Source organism: Leucopleurus acutus (assembly GCF_964270905.1).
Source record: "Leucopleurus acutus genome assembly, chromosome: 8".
In the NCBI taxonomy this organism is placed as follows: domain Eukaryota; kingdom Metazoa; phylum Chordata; class Mammalia; order Artiodactyla; family Delphinidae; genus Leucopleurus; species Leucopleurus acutus.
Genome location: NC_139151.1, coordinates 20,097,736 through 20,110,854, shown reverse-complemented (window position 1 = coordinate 20,110,854; position 13,119 = coordinate 20,097,736).

Genomic DNA, 13,119 nt, shown 5'->3' with positions numbered 1-13,119 from the left:
ACAAATGAGTATAACCTACCTACTACGTGCTCAGTGCTGTAGTGGGTACTGTGGAGCAGGTAAAAAAAGAAAGGCAAACAGGCAAAGTCAATGTCAAGCCACGAACCACAGGCGAGATCTCCACCTTATTCATTATTATTTTTAATTAGAGTATAGTTGCTTTACAATGTTGTTAGTTTCTACTGTACAGCAAAGTGAATCAGCTATACATATACATACATCCCCTCCTTTTTGGATTTCCTTCCCATTTAGATCACTGCAGAGCACTGAGTAGGGTTCCCTGTGCTATATAGTAGGTTCTCATTAGTTATCTATTTTATACATAGTAGTGTGTATATGTCAATCCCCATCTCCCAATTCATCCCACCCACCCCCCTCCCCCCTTGGTATCCATACATTTGTTCTCTATGTCTGTGTCTCTATTTCTGCTTTGCAAATAAGATCATCTATACCATTTTTTTAGATTCCTTATATATGCATTAGTATATGATATTTGTTTTTCTCTTTCTGGTTCACTCTGCATGACAGTCTCTAGGTCATTTGTAGAGACGTGGACGCACCATATTCACTATTCGTTAATAGTGATCGGACAAGCTATCATGTGAACCATTCTGTCCCAAACACAGTCTATTGACTTCAAAATTCCTCTCATCTGCATTGTGAAATACTTCGACGCCTTCTCACAACATTCTCTGATTTTATAAGCCTTCATTTCTGTGAAATAGGGATGAAGTTTCCAGCTGCCTTAGGTATCTGAAAAGGCAAAATTCAAATTCCCTGACTTAACAAGAAGTGGACTTTGTTTTATGCAAAAACACAAAGGCTGTTCCTGCACAGTCATGGTGTAGTATCCCTAAGGGGGTTTCTAAGTGTGTTTATTCACTTTTATTTGCTTATCTCTGGTTCAGTTTTCATGGGTTTTATTTACTTCTTTGCAAGGTCCAAAATCTGTCTGTGATACACCTTAATGAAAAATAGCAAACCACTTAGAAGGTTTATAAGCTCTTCAAGTAATGGGAATTAGAAGTCATTATCTTTTGTGAAGGCAGCAAAAGGTTGTCTGAATGGAGTTGATTTGGGCGATACGTATTTTAATAGAACAAATTACTAATGAAGTGCTAAATTACTGGAAACATCCCTGTTACTTATTAAACATTTTGGTTAATCAGGATGGGAAAGATAAAGAGTTGGAGTACATTTTAATACCTCTTTTGAGGCCAGGTCAGAAGCAAACATGTGTGGCTCTGAAGCCCAGCCCAAGGTCATCTTCTCAGACACAGGCTACCAAGGACCGTTAAGAAGCCCTCCAGGCAGAGCTGCCCTCTTTCCAAGCTCTAAATACACCTTGACTGCATGAGCAGATACTTTCTTCTGTCCAAAATGAGGGACACTGACCAATCATCCCAAGTCAGTACCAGCTTGTTTTTAATAAACAGAAATGCAACTGGAAATAAAGGAAAATGGACCCAGGGAAAAATCGAGAGAAAGTCCTTGGGAGATGTTTAATATTGTCTATTTTGAAAACACCTGCTTTTTAGAGTGTAACATAGCTGAGAGGCAAGGGTGTGATAGCCTCCCCTATTCTCAACCTCCCTCCCTGTCTTCTCTACTTTGTAACCTGATTCTGGTAACTGGCTTCCTGTCCTGTTACCTGTGCCCAAGTCCTCTTGGTGATCAGTCTAAGCTTCTCATTTCTAAGACCAGGACTCTAACTTTATCTGGCAGCTAAAATAGGAATTTGTGATGGATAATCTTATGGGCCACGGGATGACCAGATATCTGGGTGTGTCTCTGAGGGTGTCTCTGGAAGAGATCAGCATTTGAATTGGTGAACTGAGTAGAGCATATATTCCTCCCCAATGTGGGTGGGCACCATTTAATCCACTGAGGGCCTGAAAAGAACAAAAAGGCAGAGGAAAGTTGAATTCACTCTCTGCCTGACAACTTGATCTGGACAGCAATCTTCTGCCTTTGGTGATCTGGTTCTCAGGCCTTCAGACTCGGACTGAAATCTGTACCATTCAGCTCTCTGGCTCTCAGGCCTTCGAACTATACCTCCTGCTTTCCTGGAACTCCAGCTTACAGATGGCAGAGGGTGGGACTTGTCAGCTTCCATAACTGAGAGAGGCAACATCTTATAATAAACCTCTTTCTAGACAGAGATAGAGATACAGATAGACAGACAGATAGATAGAGCTAAACCTAGGTATCAATCATCATATAGGTTCAGTTTCTCTGGAAAGCCCTAACACAGAGTCCTTCTGATAAGTTTATCTGATGCCACCTCACTGAGTCCCTGTCCTCCTGGATTTCTGAATGTTGTCTGCTCCTGGCTTCTCTGCAGTGGTGCTATGCTTCCTGGTTAAGGCTTACTTATTGCTTCCTGTGCCTTCCCCCAACTTTGACAACCCAGAGCACTGGTCACTCTTGTCTCTGCAGATCCCCTCCAGATGCCAGTTCTGTCTGCCGAATTATATCCCCTTTGATATCACTGGATGGGTCTGTCCAGTGCCCTATACCCACCCACTGTCATCCCAGCCCAGTGGGGAGTTGAATTTCAGTCAGCCATTTTGTGGTAAATGGGACACAAGTCCAGAGTCAGAGGATCATAGTTCCAGCCCAGAAATCACCACTGACTGGCTGTGTGATTGGGAAAATCCAAAATCCACTTCACCTTTCTGAACCTCATTTTTCTTATTCATTTTCTAATTGTATTTATAGAGGATCTACCAGGTATCAGAAATGCAAAAGATAAAAGGAGCAAGGTCCTCACCCTCAAGGAGCTCATTCTAGCTGGGGAAACAGTCTTATAAATAAACAATTACAAAATTGCTGGGTAAACGCTAAGAAAGACATAGTCAAAATGTTATAAAAATATGGAGAACAAAGCAATTAACTGTGTCTGAGCGAGATCAAGGCAGAGTGTACAGAGGAAGAGATGTTTGAGCAATCTTCAAGATGAGCTGTACTTACCAAGGAGTCAATAGCCTCCAGGGCAGAAAAAAAGAACATATGCAAAGGTGCAGGGATGAGAATTGCATGAGAGATGCCAGAAACTGATCATGACTTGGAATGACTGTAAGAGGGTACAAGTGGCCAGCAATGAGGTTGGAAAGTACAGAGGAGCTAAATAATGATGGGCCTTTTATGTCTGGCTAAGGAGGTTGCATTTTATCCTACAGACAATGGAGAACCATCAAGGACTTTTAAACAGGAGAGTTGCCAGATCAGATCAGTGTATGTAAGACAACTCTGACCTGCATATGGAGGATGGGTTGGAGAGGCAGGAAGTGGAAGCAGGGAGATCAACGGGAAGGTGTTGCAATAGGACAGGGAAGGTATAGAAAGCACATTAGGGCAGGAGCCAAAAGATTCATAGAATGAAGAATTGGAAGAACTTGGTGATTAATTAGGTGTGGAATGATATAATATCACTTCTATGTGAGATCTAAAGTATGACACAAATGAAATTAGCTACGAAACAGAAACAGACTCAGACATAGAGAACAGACTTGTGGTTGCCAAGGGGGAGGGACGTGAGGGAGGATGGAGTGCGCATGGGGATTAGCGGATGCAAACTATTACATATAGAATGGATAAACAACAAGGTCCTACTGTATAGAACAGGGAACTATATTCAATATCCTGTGATAAAGCATAATGTAAGAGAATATGAAAAAGAATGTATATATACATATAACTGAATCACTTTTGCTGTACAGCAGAAATTACCCTAACATTGTAAATCAACTACTTCAATAAAATAAATTAGAAAGAAAATGGAATAACTAATGAATGTGCTTTCATTAAAGTCTAAGAAAAAATTAGGTATGGGATGCATAGGAGAAGCAGATGTTACATCACCCCACAGATTCTGGCTTGAATACACTGATAGAGATACAAGGACTCTGAAGGGAAGACTGGATGGAGAAAGAGGACAACTGATGTCTATCCTTGACAAGTCATGTACGAGGTGCCTAAGAGGCAGCCAGGTGAAGATGCCATGGCAGTAAGACACACTGCTTGGAGCTGAAAAGTCTGAGTTAGTGACATACCTATGAGAGCCAGCCATAGAGGAGATGGTTGATGTCATAGGACCCGATGGGATCAGTCAAATAGAATGCACAGAGGAAAAGAGAAGAAGGCCAAGGACAGAGCCATGGGGTAAAAGCTGTGTTTCCAGACCTGGTGAAAGAATCTGCAAGAGATTGAGCAGGAGTTGTCAGGGAAGCAAGAGAACCAGAAGGGTGTCACTGGAGCTGGCAGGGAAGAGTTTCCCAAAGAAGCTGTGGGTGGCATCCAAGGGGCACAGTGCAAGATTGAACTGGCAAGCATTCATTGGTTTTGGCCACTGGAGGGTTATTGATGACTTTGCAACAAGCAGTTTCCAGGAATAATACATAAAAGATGGATTGCAGAAAGATGAAGGAAGAGGAGAGGGAATCTAGGCTACTTTTCAATATGTTTGGCAATGAAGGGAAGGTGAAAGCTACGGAGGTGACTGGAGAACAACACACAGTAATGGGAGAGCTTTAATTTAAAGTGGAAGAGATTTTAAGCATATGTAAAATGAAGGGATGGGACAAGAAGATCCCCAAGATTCCTTCCAACTCTCTTGTCCTTTGATCTAAGGACTACGTTTAAGAACAGGGGGAAGCATTCTCCTGTTGCTGACAGATTTCCAGTACAACAAGAAATATGAACTGGAAACATGACTTGTGGTGGTTTCCCCGTGCCTGCTTCTCTCTTCCTTCCCCAAACCAGGACCTTCTGAAGAGTTCTGAGCGCGAGTGGCACTTTGGAGAACTCACTAGGCTGGGAAAGCCTCTAGACCACCCAGCATTTGCAATTTACACATTTCTATCCCATCAGCGTCCCTTCCAGCATTTACAATCTGAGCCTTCCCTGATCGTCAAGAGTCACCTAGAAAATGGCTTGGAATTCATTCCTGAATTCCTGAAGGCAAGAGAAACCAGATCAGAGCCAGACGCAAAGCAAGATGGAAAAGACTGTGGATGAGAGAGGGGAAGAGTTCCGAAATAATTTCTAGAAGGCATTTAGACTTTCAGGAGGAAGAATCTTACCTTCAGTGAATTACTATTTATTGAGGCTTTAATAAATGTTTCTTTATTTATTTTTGCTGGCAGGGCTGCTTTTTGCAGTCCATTAACGTGCAGATTATCTTTGGAAGAGGAAAAGCACAAAGTCTGGTTTTCAGCCCGGGTAGAAACACAAGTGAAACCTTCCACATGATCAGTTTTTTTTGTTTGTTTTTTTTTTTTTTTTGGATTTTTTTGCGGTATGCGGGCCTCTCACTGTTGTGGCCTCTCCCGTGGCGGAGCACAGGCTCCGGACACGCAGGCTCAGTGGCCATGGCTCATGGGCCCAGCCGCTCTGCGGCATGTGGGATCTTCCCAGACCAGGGCACGAACCTGTGTCCCCTGCATCGGCAGGCGGACTCTCAACCACTGAGCCACCAGGGAAGCCCACATGATCAGTTTTAATCTCACCTGCTGAGTTGGTTTTTGCTACTTAATGATATATTTTGGTAACGGATGTGACACCGAAGCTCAGCCATAAATAGAGCTCGGAGTCAAGGGAATGAAAATCACCAATTAGATTCCCTTGCTGCACTAAGGAGCAGGAAATTTCCAATCATCATCGGATTTGTGACATAGAGAATCAAGCAGTGGTTCTAGAACCTGCCTTCTGGGGAGGAAAGAGGGGGGAGGCTCGGTCCGTGTTGTGTTTGCTTGTTTTCTCTCTCCAGTCATGTGAAAAAAGTTGGCTGGGAGTTTTTTTCTTTATTATTGTTGTCCATGACACAATCGCCACATTATACTGGAGCCTTTTGAAAAGCCGGTGTACAGCTCCATTGCTTGATTCTCATTGTGCTTGAACGGAACACGGGGTAGCCTTTGTGAGCACAGGATTCTCTCCAGTGGCATGGGAGAGGGGTGGTGACTCAGAAATTTCAGAGAATATGCCAAAATCTGCACAGGCAACAGAGAAATCCCAGGGGCCATGGTACCGAGTTCAGGCAAAGAATTCACTTTGGCTCCTGAAGACCCAGCTTCTGAAATCACATAATGGTGACTGGAACCTGGGAAATAGTGGCCTGGGAAGTTCCTATACATTTCTGATCCCATAGAAAGGAAAATGAGGATGTTCGGTCCAAAACGGAGTTCCTGTTAGTCTGAATTTTGATGTTACAGACAGAATCCAGACTTCCAAGACAAAAAGATCGCGCTCGTGACATTGACCAGCCGCGTTACAGGACCTCCCCAGCCCAGCTTAATCATCCGTAAAATGGGGCATAGTAAGGCATAGCTCACAGGGAGGTAAAAAAGAGGATATAAAACAATTCAAATGAACTTTCATTAACAAATAATTGTTGAGCACCTACCATGCATCAGGCAGAGCTGTAGATAGGATACGGCAGTGAGCAAAACTGGTGAGCAGAGACAACCCAGGCAAAGAACCCAGCAGGGCGCCCTGTCACCAACAGACAGGCCTGGGGCCCCCGTGTTAGGTTAATGCTTTGCTTCTAGAAACTAACAACTAAATCCATTATCTATCTCCCCAAATTAGACTCAACAAACAAAACCTACTGAAAGCAGTGCAACTATAAAAAAATGTACGAAGCCCCTTATAGGCGTCACCAAACTTTTGTCCTCATTTGGGACTAAGAGTAGCCAGGATCTGTAGCCGCTGGCTGAAGGATGGGTGGCCTTGCTTAGGGTCTAAGGGTTGCAGGCAGTGCCACCCAGAGGGCATGATGAGTCAAGGTGTTTGGGACCTTAGTATTAAATGGAGCCTTGCACTGTTAAGAATAACAATGGGGCTTCCCTGGTGGCGCAGTGGTTGAGAGTCCGCCTGCCGATGCGGGGGACACGGGTTCGTGCCCAGGCCTGGGAGGATCCCGCATGCCGTGGAGCGGCTGGGCCCGTGAGCCGTGGCCGCTGGACCTGCACGTCCAGAGCCTGTGCTCCGCAGCAGGAGAGGCCACAGCAGTGAGAGGCCCACACACCGCAAAAAAAAAAAAAAAAAAAAAGAATAACAATGGAGTAACTTACATTGGGGGCCTCCATCTGCTGCTGTGCATATAGAAATCAGGCTGTAACATGTCCTCCCCAACACCATCGAGTTGCACGTGGTATTGTCCCCCTCACGTAACACACATACAAGTCACATATTTATGTTCTAAGCAAAGGGCTAGATCCCAGGGATACAGCAATTACAGAAACACAGCTCCTCACCCTTGACAAGTTTGTAGGCTTGAGCAGGGGTTGGCAAACTTTTTCTGTAGAGGGCGAGGTGGTAAATAGTTTAGTCTTTGTGGGTCGCATAATCTTTGTTGCAACGACTCAAATAAAACACAGCCATAGATGATATGCAAATAATTGCACATGGTTTCTTCCAATAAAACATTCTTTACAAAGAGAGGTGGCAGGCCAGATCTGGTGCACCGTTTGCTGATGTCTGATCTCAAAGGAATGACTGATATGTAACCAGGTAACATCCACAAAGTGTGAAAAACGCTATTATAGCAGGGGATGGGCACCTACCCTAGCCTGTTGGTTTCAGATAAGACTTCCTCTTCAGGAGCTTGTGTCTGCAACCCAGGGTGGACATTTCTCATTCCTTTGCCCTTCTTGAAAGAGCAGACCCCCTAAGGACCACTCTACTTTCATGTTCAGGAGGCTATTGAAAAAGTCCAGGGAGGAGATGGCAAAGACCTGAACCAGATTGATGATTTTTAGAGTGGAGTGGAGGGAAAGATTGGAGTTAGCAGACCATGGTGATAGAATATGGGGAAAGAGGGAAAGGAAGGGTATCAAGGATGACTACCATGTTTCTGACTAGGGTGGTTGGGCAATTATTCACCAAGATAGGGAATTTAGGAAAAGCAGGATAAGGTTTTCTTTGCTTGTGGGAAACGGAAGTGGAAGTGTCCAATGGGTGGTTGGATATATGCAAGTCCTGAGGCTCTTCCCTGAATTATTAATAGAGATCCCTAACTGACCTGTCCTGTTCCTCTCAAATTCATCCTCACTCAGCTGCCACAGTTGTCCTACCTAAAACACCGATCTGACTGCACTTCTCCTCAGCTAAATACTCTTCAATGGTTTTCCATCTTCTAGAGGATAAAGTTGAATTCCTTAGCTTGGCATGAGAGGGTCTCCAAACCTGTCCCCTGCCAACCTCCCTGGACTTATCTGTGATACTCCCTGCCTCCCATGAGATCCCCCATGAGAAGTCCAGGATGTGATGACCCAGCACTAAGTCAGCATCCCTGGGGGACTGGGATTGTCAACATGGGCAGAAGAATTCTTTTAAAAACAGTGGATTTATGTATATGTATGGCTGATTCACTTTGCTGTACAGCAGAAACTAACACAACATTTTAAATCAACTATACTCCAATAAAAATTTTAAAAACTAAAATTTTTTTAATAATTTTAAAAATTAAACAAAATAGATCAACAACAAGGACCTACTGTATAGCACAAGGAACTATATTCAGTATCTTGTAATAACCTATAATGGAAAAGAATCTGAAAAAGAATATATAACTGAATCACTTTGCTGTACACTTGAAGCTAACACAACATTATAAATCAAAAAAAAAAAAAAAACAGGAAAAAGAAAAAAAAAAGAGAGAAAAGAAATGCTTATCCTCCACCTCCGTGGTGGCAGGAACAGGACCTCAATTTCAGCCTGGGAGTTGCCAGCAAGATGGCAAACCTCAGCCTGGCATTTCTTCAAACTGTTTTTCACAGCTGGGGCTCCTCCCCCACATGCCCTGAATCCCCAACTTTTCCAGAAGTTGCAGCAGAAAGGAGAGTGCTGTCCCCTCCTTTCCCTTTCTGTTCTCCCCTGTTGGCCTTTCCTGGTGAACTCTGGGCACCAGAGAAATGAAAACTAGCCCCTCCTCCCACAGACTCTAGGGACCCCATTAAACAGAAACTGCCTAATATTCACACCACTGCTCCTCAAAGAGGAATGGGATCGATTTTCCTCGGCTGGGGACCAGAACCTGGCAGTTCACGTGCTGAGATTTAGACCCATCAGACATCTCTTCAGAAGAGGATTCGCTCTCTGAGAGGCTCCGGGCGTTCACAGCGGACGTTTAGGTTGTCAAAGCAGTGGTGGAGGCAGAAGCATCTTCTTAAAGATTATAGGTGAAAGAAACAAAAAGAAAAGTTCTAGGAGAAAGTTTTACAGAAAGGAGGATCACTGACAACAGGCTTGTTTCTAGTTTAGCAGACACAGTCGGAAAAAAAAAAGCTCCGGCTGCCTGTGGAATACTTTGCATTCAGAGAGGGTTCGCCTCCTTACCTGGTGGGTTGAGTGGCCAGCAGTAGGTGAGCAAAGGTAATTTCAGGTCATCTCTCATGGTTCAGTAAACTGCAAATCTTTCCCTTCTGGTGGAATGCCTCCAAAAAACCTTCGCCTTTCCCATTTGTTCAACATTAAATGACTTCTAGTAATGAGAGCGGTGCCCTCCCCACCAGCGAAAGACCCACCCACGCTGGGTCTTCCTCTAAGGTGTACCTTTCCAAAGTGTCTGATCCAGTCTTGAAAGGTACAACTGGCCCAGAGTTCAGCCCCAGGAGAAATCCAACTGAATCAAACTATCCACCTCAACTTCACTCCTAGGTCTGGTTTTGTCTCTGTGACCCACTGTCCCCAGACACTGCTGTCCCAAGCAGGATGCGACACTGGGTGAGCCTAATTTCTCTGCATGCATAAGCAAAGATTTTAAAGTTTATGGCCCGGGATTTATTTTCTTAAGGGGGCTCGTAAACGTTTTTAAACGTCTCAAATTCCTAGAACAAATACATTTCAAGGAGTTTGCTTAGAGCCTTGAATGCACTGTGAGTGGCTAACAATCTTAAAGCCAGCAAGAGGAAACAGCGCAATTGGACACTTGGTCATTGGCCTTCACACCTAGTCCAAATCCTGTTCTGCTCCCTGACAATATCCCCTCTTTGTTATTTCTTCAGCTGCCTTTTCCTGTGCTCTTGTCAATGTGCAGGAGATTCCAGGCAGGAGGAGGACTTTAGCTGCAGTGTATTGCTAATGTCATTGCCTGGATCATTAATTATCACCGAGAGTGAAAACATGGTAAAAAGTAATTATTTAAAAACTGTTGTAGGCTCTCACATCTAATTACTTAACAGTGGATGTAATTGTAAAGTAAAGGTAATGATAGCAGACAAGTGAATGGCGGACATTACCAGCGATTTCATCCTTAGAACAGTTAACTCTCTCTCTCCCTCTGGCTCTCTCTCTCTCTTTATCTTCCTTCTTCCGTCCTTCCTTTCTTTCTTTCCTTTTTCCCTCCTTTCTCCCTCTCTCTTCCTCCCTCCCTCCCTTCCTTCCTTCCCTCTTTGTATTTAATATAGCTGAAGTGCAGTAACCATGCATTTGTTTGCTCAAGCCCCCTCTTGTTGCACCTTTCTATGAACCCGTGGACTCTCTCTTCTAGGCTGCCTTAGCAACGCATCAAGTTCATTCTCTATTTGGGTATGTATTGTATTATATTATAACAATGTCTATACATGTCACAACCAGGTCTCCTGCCTATCCCATTTACAGGTCTGCTTCCCAATTGCGTCATGAGTTCCTCTCCTGAAACAAAGGGATTTTGTCTTTCCAGTGCCCACTGTATAATACAATATATTTTTTAATGAATCATGCACAAATTTTCTTCTCCTATTTAAAATCAAACTATTTAAAACTCAAACTATTCACCAAAATGAAGTATTTGTTTTTTAAGATTATAATCAGTTTTTTTTTTATCATCAGTTTTGATGGGAAATTTTATGTGTTTGCAGAGAGAAAGACCCTTGCCTTTCGCTGCTCATGAGACAGAGTGCCTGAGTGTGATTCCTGTCTGTATTTAGGCCCCTTCACTGTAAACAGAAGGCCAAGATTCAAGGCTCTGGGCAATAGACCAGTTTTGAGGTTCCTGTAAGTAGGTTTCCTGGCAAACCTCATTTTCCCCTCATTTGTGTTATGAGGGGGTGGCTATGTAGGGAAAAAGACCCCCTCCAAAATATAATCATTCACTCAAACATTCACTCAACGCTTCTTCATTGAGCATCTATTATGTGGCAGGTGCTGTGAGAGGTGCTGATAAGCACACACTTGGAAGTCCCTACTTTCAATGACTCTGTCCACCAAAGGAAATATCTTGTTTAAATGTATGTAAATTATGATATAATAGCTTAAATTCTACACCTCATGCATGTAAAATGTATTAGGATTGCACAGAGGAGAGTAGTCCTGTCTCACTGTGCAGAGAGCAAGCAGAGCTATAAACTGGACAGTGGGGTGGTCAGAGCTGGACGTGGAGGTTGAGGCTGGAGCCCACAGACTCTCTGTTTGTAAAATGAACAGATCAAGGTTGTTAGGTACCATGCCTGAGACCAGACCGTAGAGAGATACAGTGTCAGGGCAAGTTCTAGGAATAGGAGTCCAGGGAAAGAAAGCACAGCTGACTTGGGAGTGCTGCCTGGGAGATGTCCCTGCACCCCTTTCGTCCAGAATATCCAAGAACACTTTGAGTGACCACTAACTGAGGGAAGGTACCAGAAGGTATGCTCTGCAGTACACACTTGGGCCACATCAGCCCTCCCTCTCTTTTCCCCTTCCCCCCACCCCCCCACCTTATGAAGGCACCGGTACTGAGTGTTGGTGTCCAAGGACATAACGTAACCTGAGTACCCTATCCCTCCAGCTTTCCTAACCATCCAAGTCAAGAAAAGCATTGCACTTTACAATCCCTCCCTTGTGGTCCTGCCAAGGCTTCCTAGAAGGCGGTTTTATGTTCCCTCTTGAGTTCAGCATGCCATGCTTTCCTTTGCATATTAAAGGATGGAGATGAAGGTGATGGACTCGTTCCCTCAGTACCAGAGTCGGCTGCCAAGTTTCTCTGGCTGACTTGACCTCCTCCTCCAACACTTCATTGCTGGTCTGGTCTTTACAGGGAGGACGAGAGTGAGTACATATGTTTCTCTCATTTCCTTGTCTTCTAGTGAATTACCTGGGAAGTGACCAGGAAAAAAGAAAGTGAACGTCACACACGAGTGGGTCCGATGTACTGTTGATTTTACAAGATTTTAATGCTATGCAGAACTAAGAGAACAAATTGTGTTTTATATTTAATGGCAGCAGGAGACTTTATGCTTAATGGGTTTTTTTTTCTTTTTTTAAATATAGTTTGACCTAGTACTGTCAAGAGAAAAACTACATTTTGTTCCTGCCTTCCATTCAGGACATGATTTCTGCAGATAAATAATTTGTAATGCAGTTTCTATTACTAAGACAGTGTTTCACGCATCTGTTTTATGTTTCATTAATGGGACGACAAATGAAACCATCAACCATCCTGCTTCTCTATTTTAATTCAACGTATAAGAAAAATGTGTGATGACTCTAGACAGTAAGGCCGATTACTGTGTCAGGGAAATCTACTAGTTTACTTATGGATCTGCAGAGGCTGCCAAAGCACGAATCACCGTGCTGGCAAACGGTGATCCAATTTACTGTTTAGATCAAGAACGAGCACCGCAGTCTAATCCGCAGTAGAGCAGTTTAGAACCCATTAAGTACTAATTTAATTTAATCTCCAGTACCCAGCTGATGGTGAATAAGTCGATTGGAATGAGAAGCAGCAGAGGGAGAAAGGCATCGTAAAGGAGGCGCTTGATGGGACTTCCCAACCTTCCCAAAAAGGGGGCAATCTTGGGCTTCCCTGGTGGCGCAGTGGTTGAGAGTCCACCTGCCGATGCAGGGGACACGGGTTCGTGCCCCGGTCCGGGAAGATCCCACATGCTGCGCGGAACGGCTGGACCCGTGAGCCATGGCTGCTGAGCCTGCGCCTCCGGAGCCTGTGCTCCGCAATGGGAGAGGCCACAACAGTGAGAGGCCCGCGTACCGCAGAAAAAAAAAAAAAAAAAAGGAGGCAATCTTGAGTTGGGCCAAATAGACTGTGATTTTCTGTAGTGATGAATATGGGGGGGGCACTTTATTTAACTTCTCATATTAGAACAGTATTACAAAAGACCTAGACGGATGGGGCTTCAGTTGGCTTGGGTCATAAAGGAA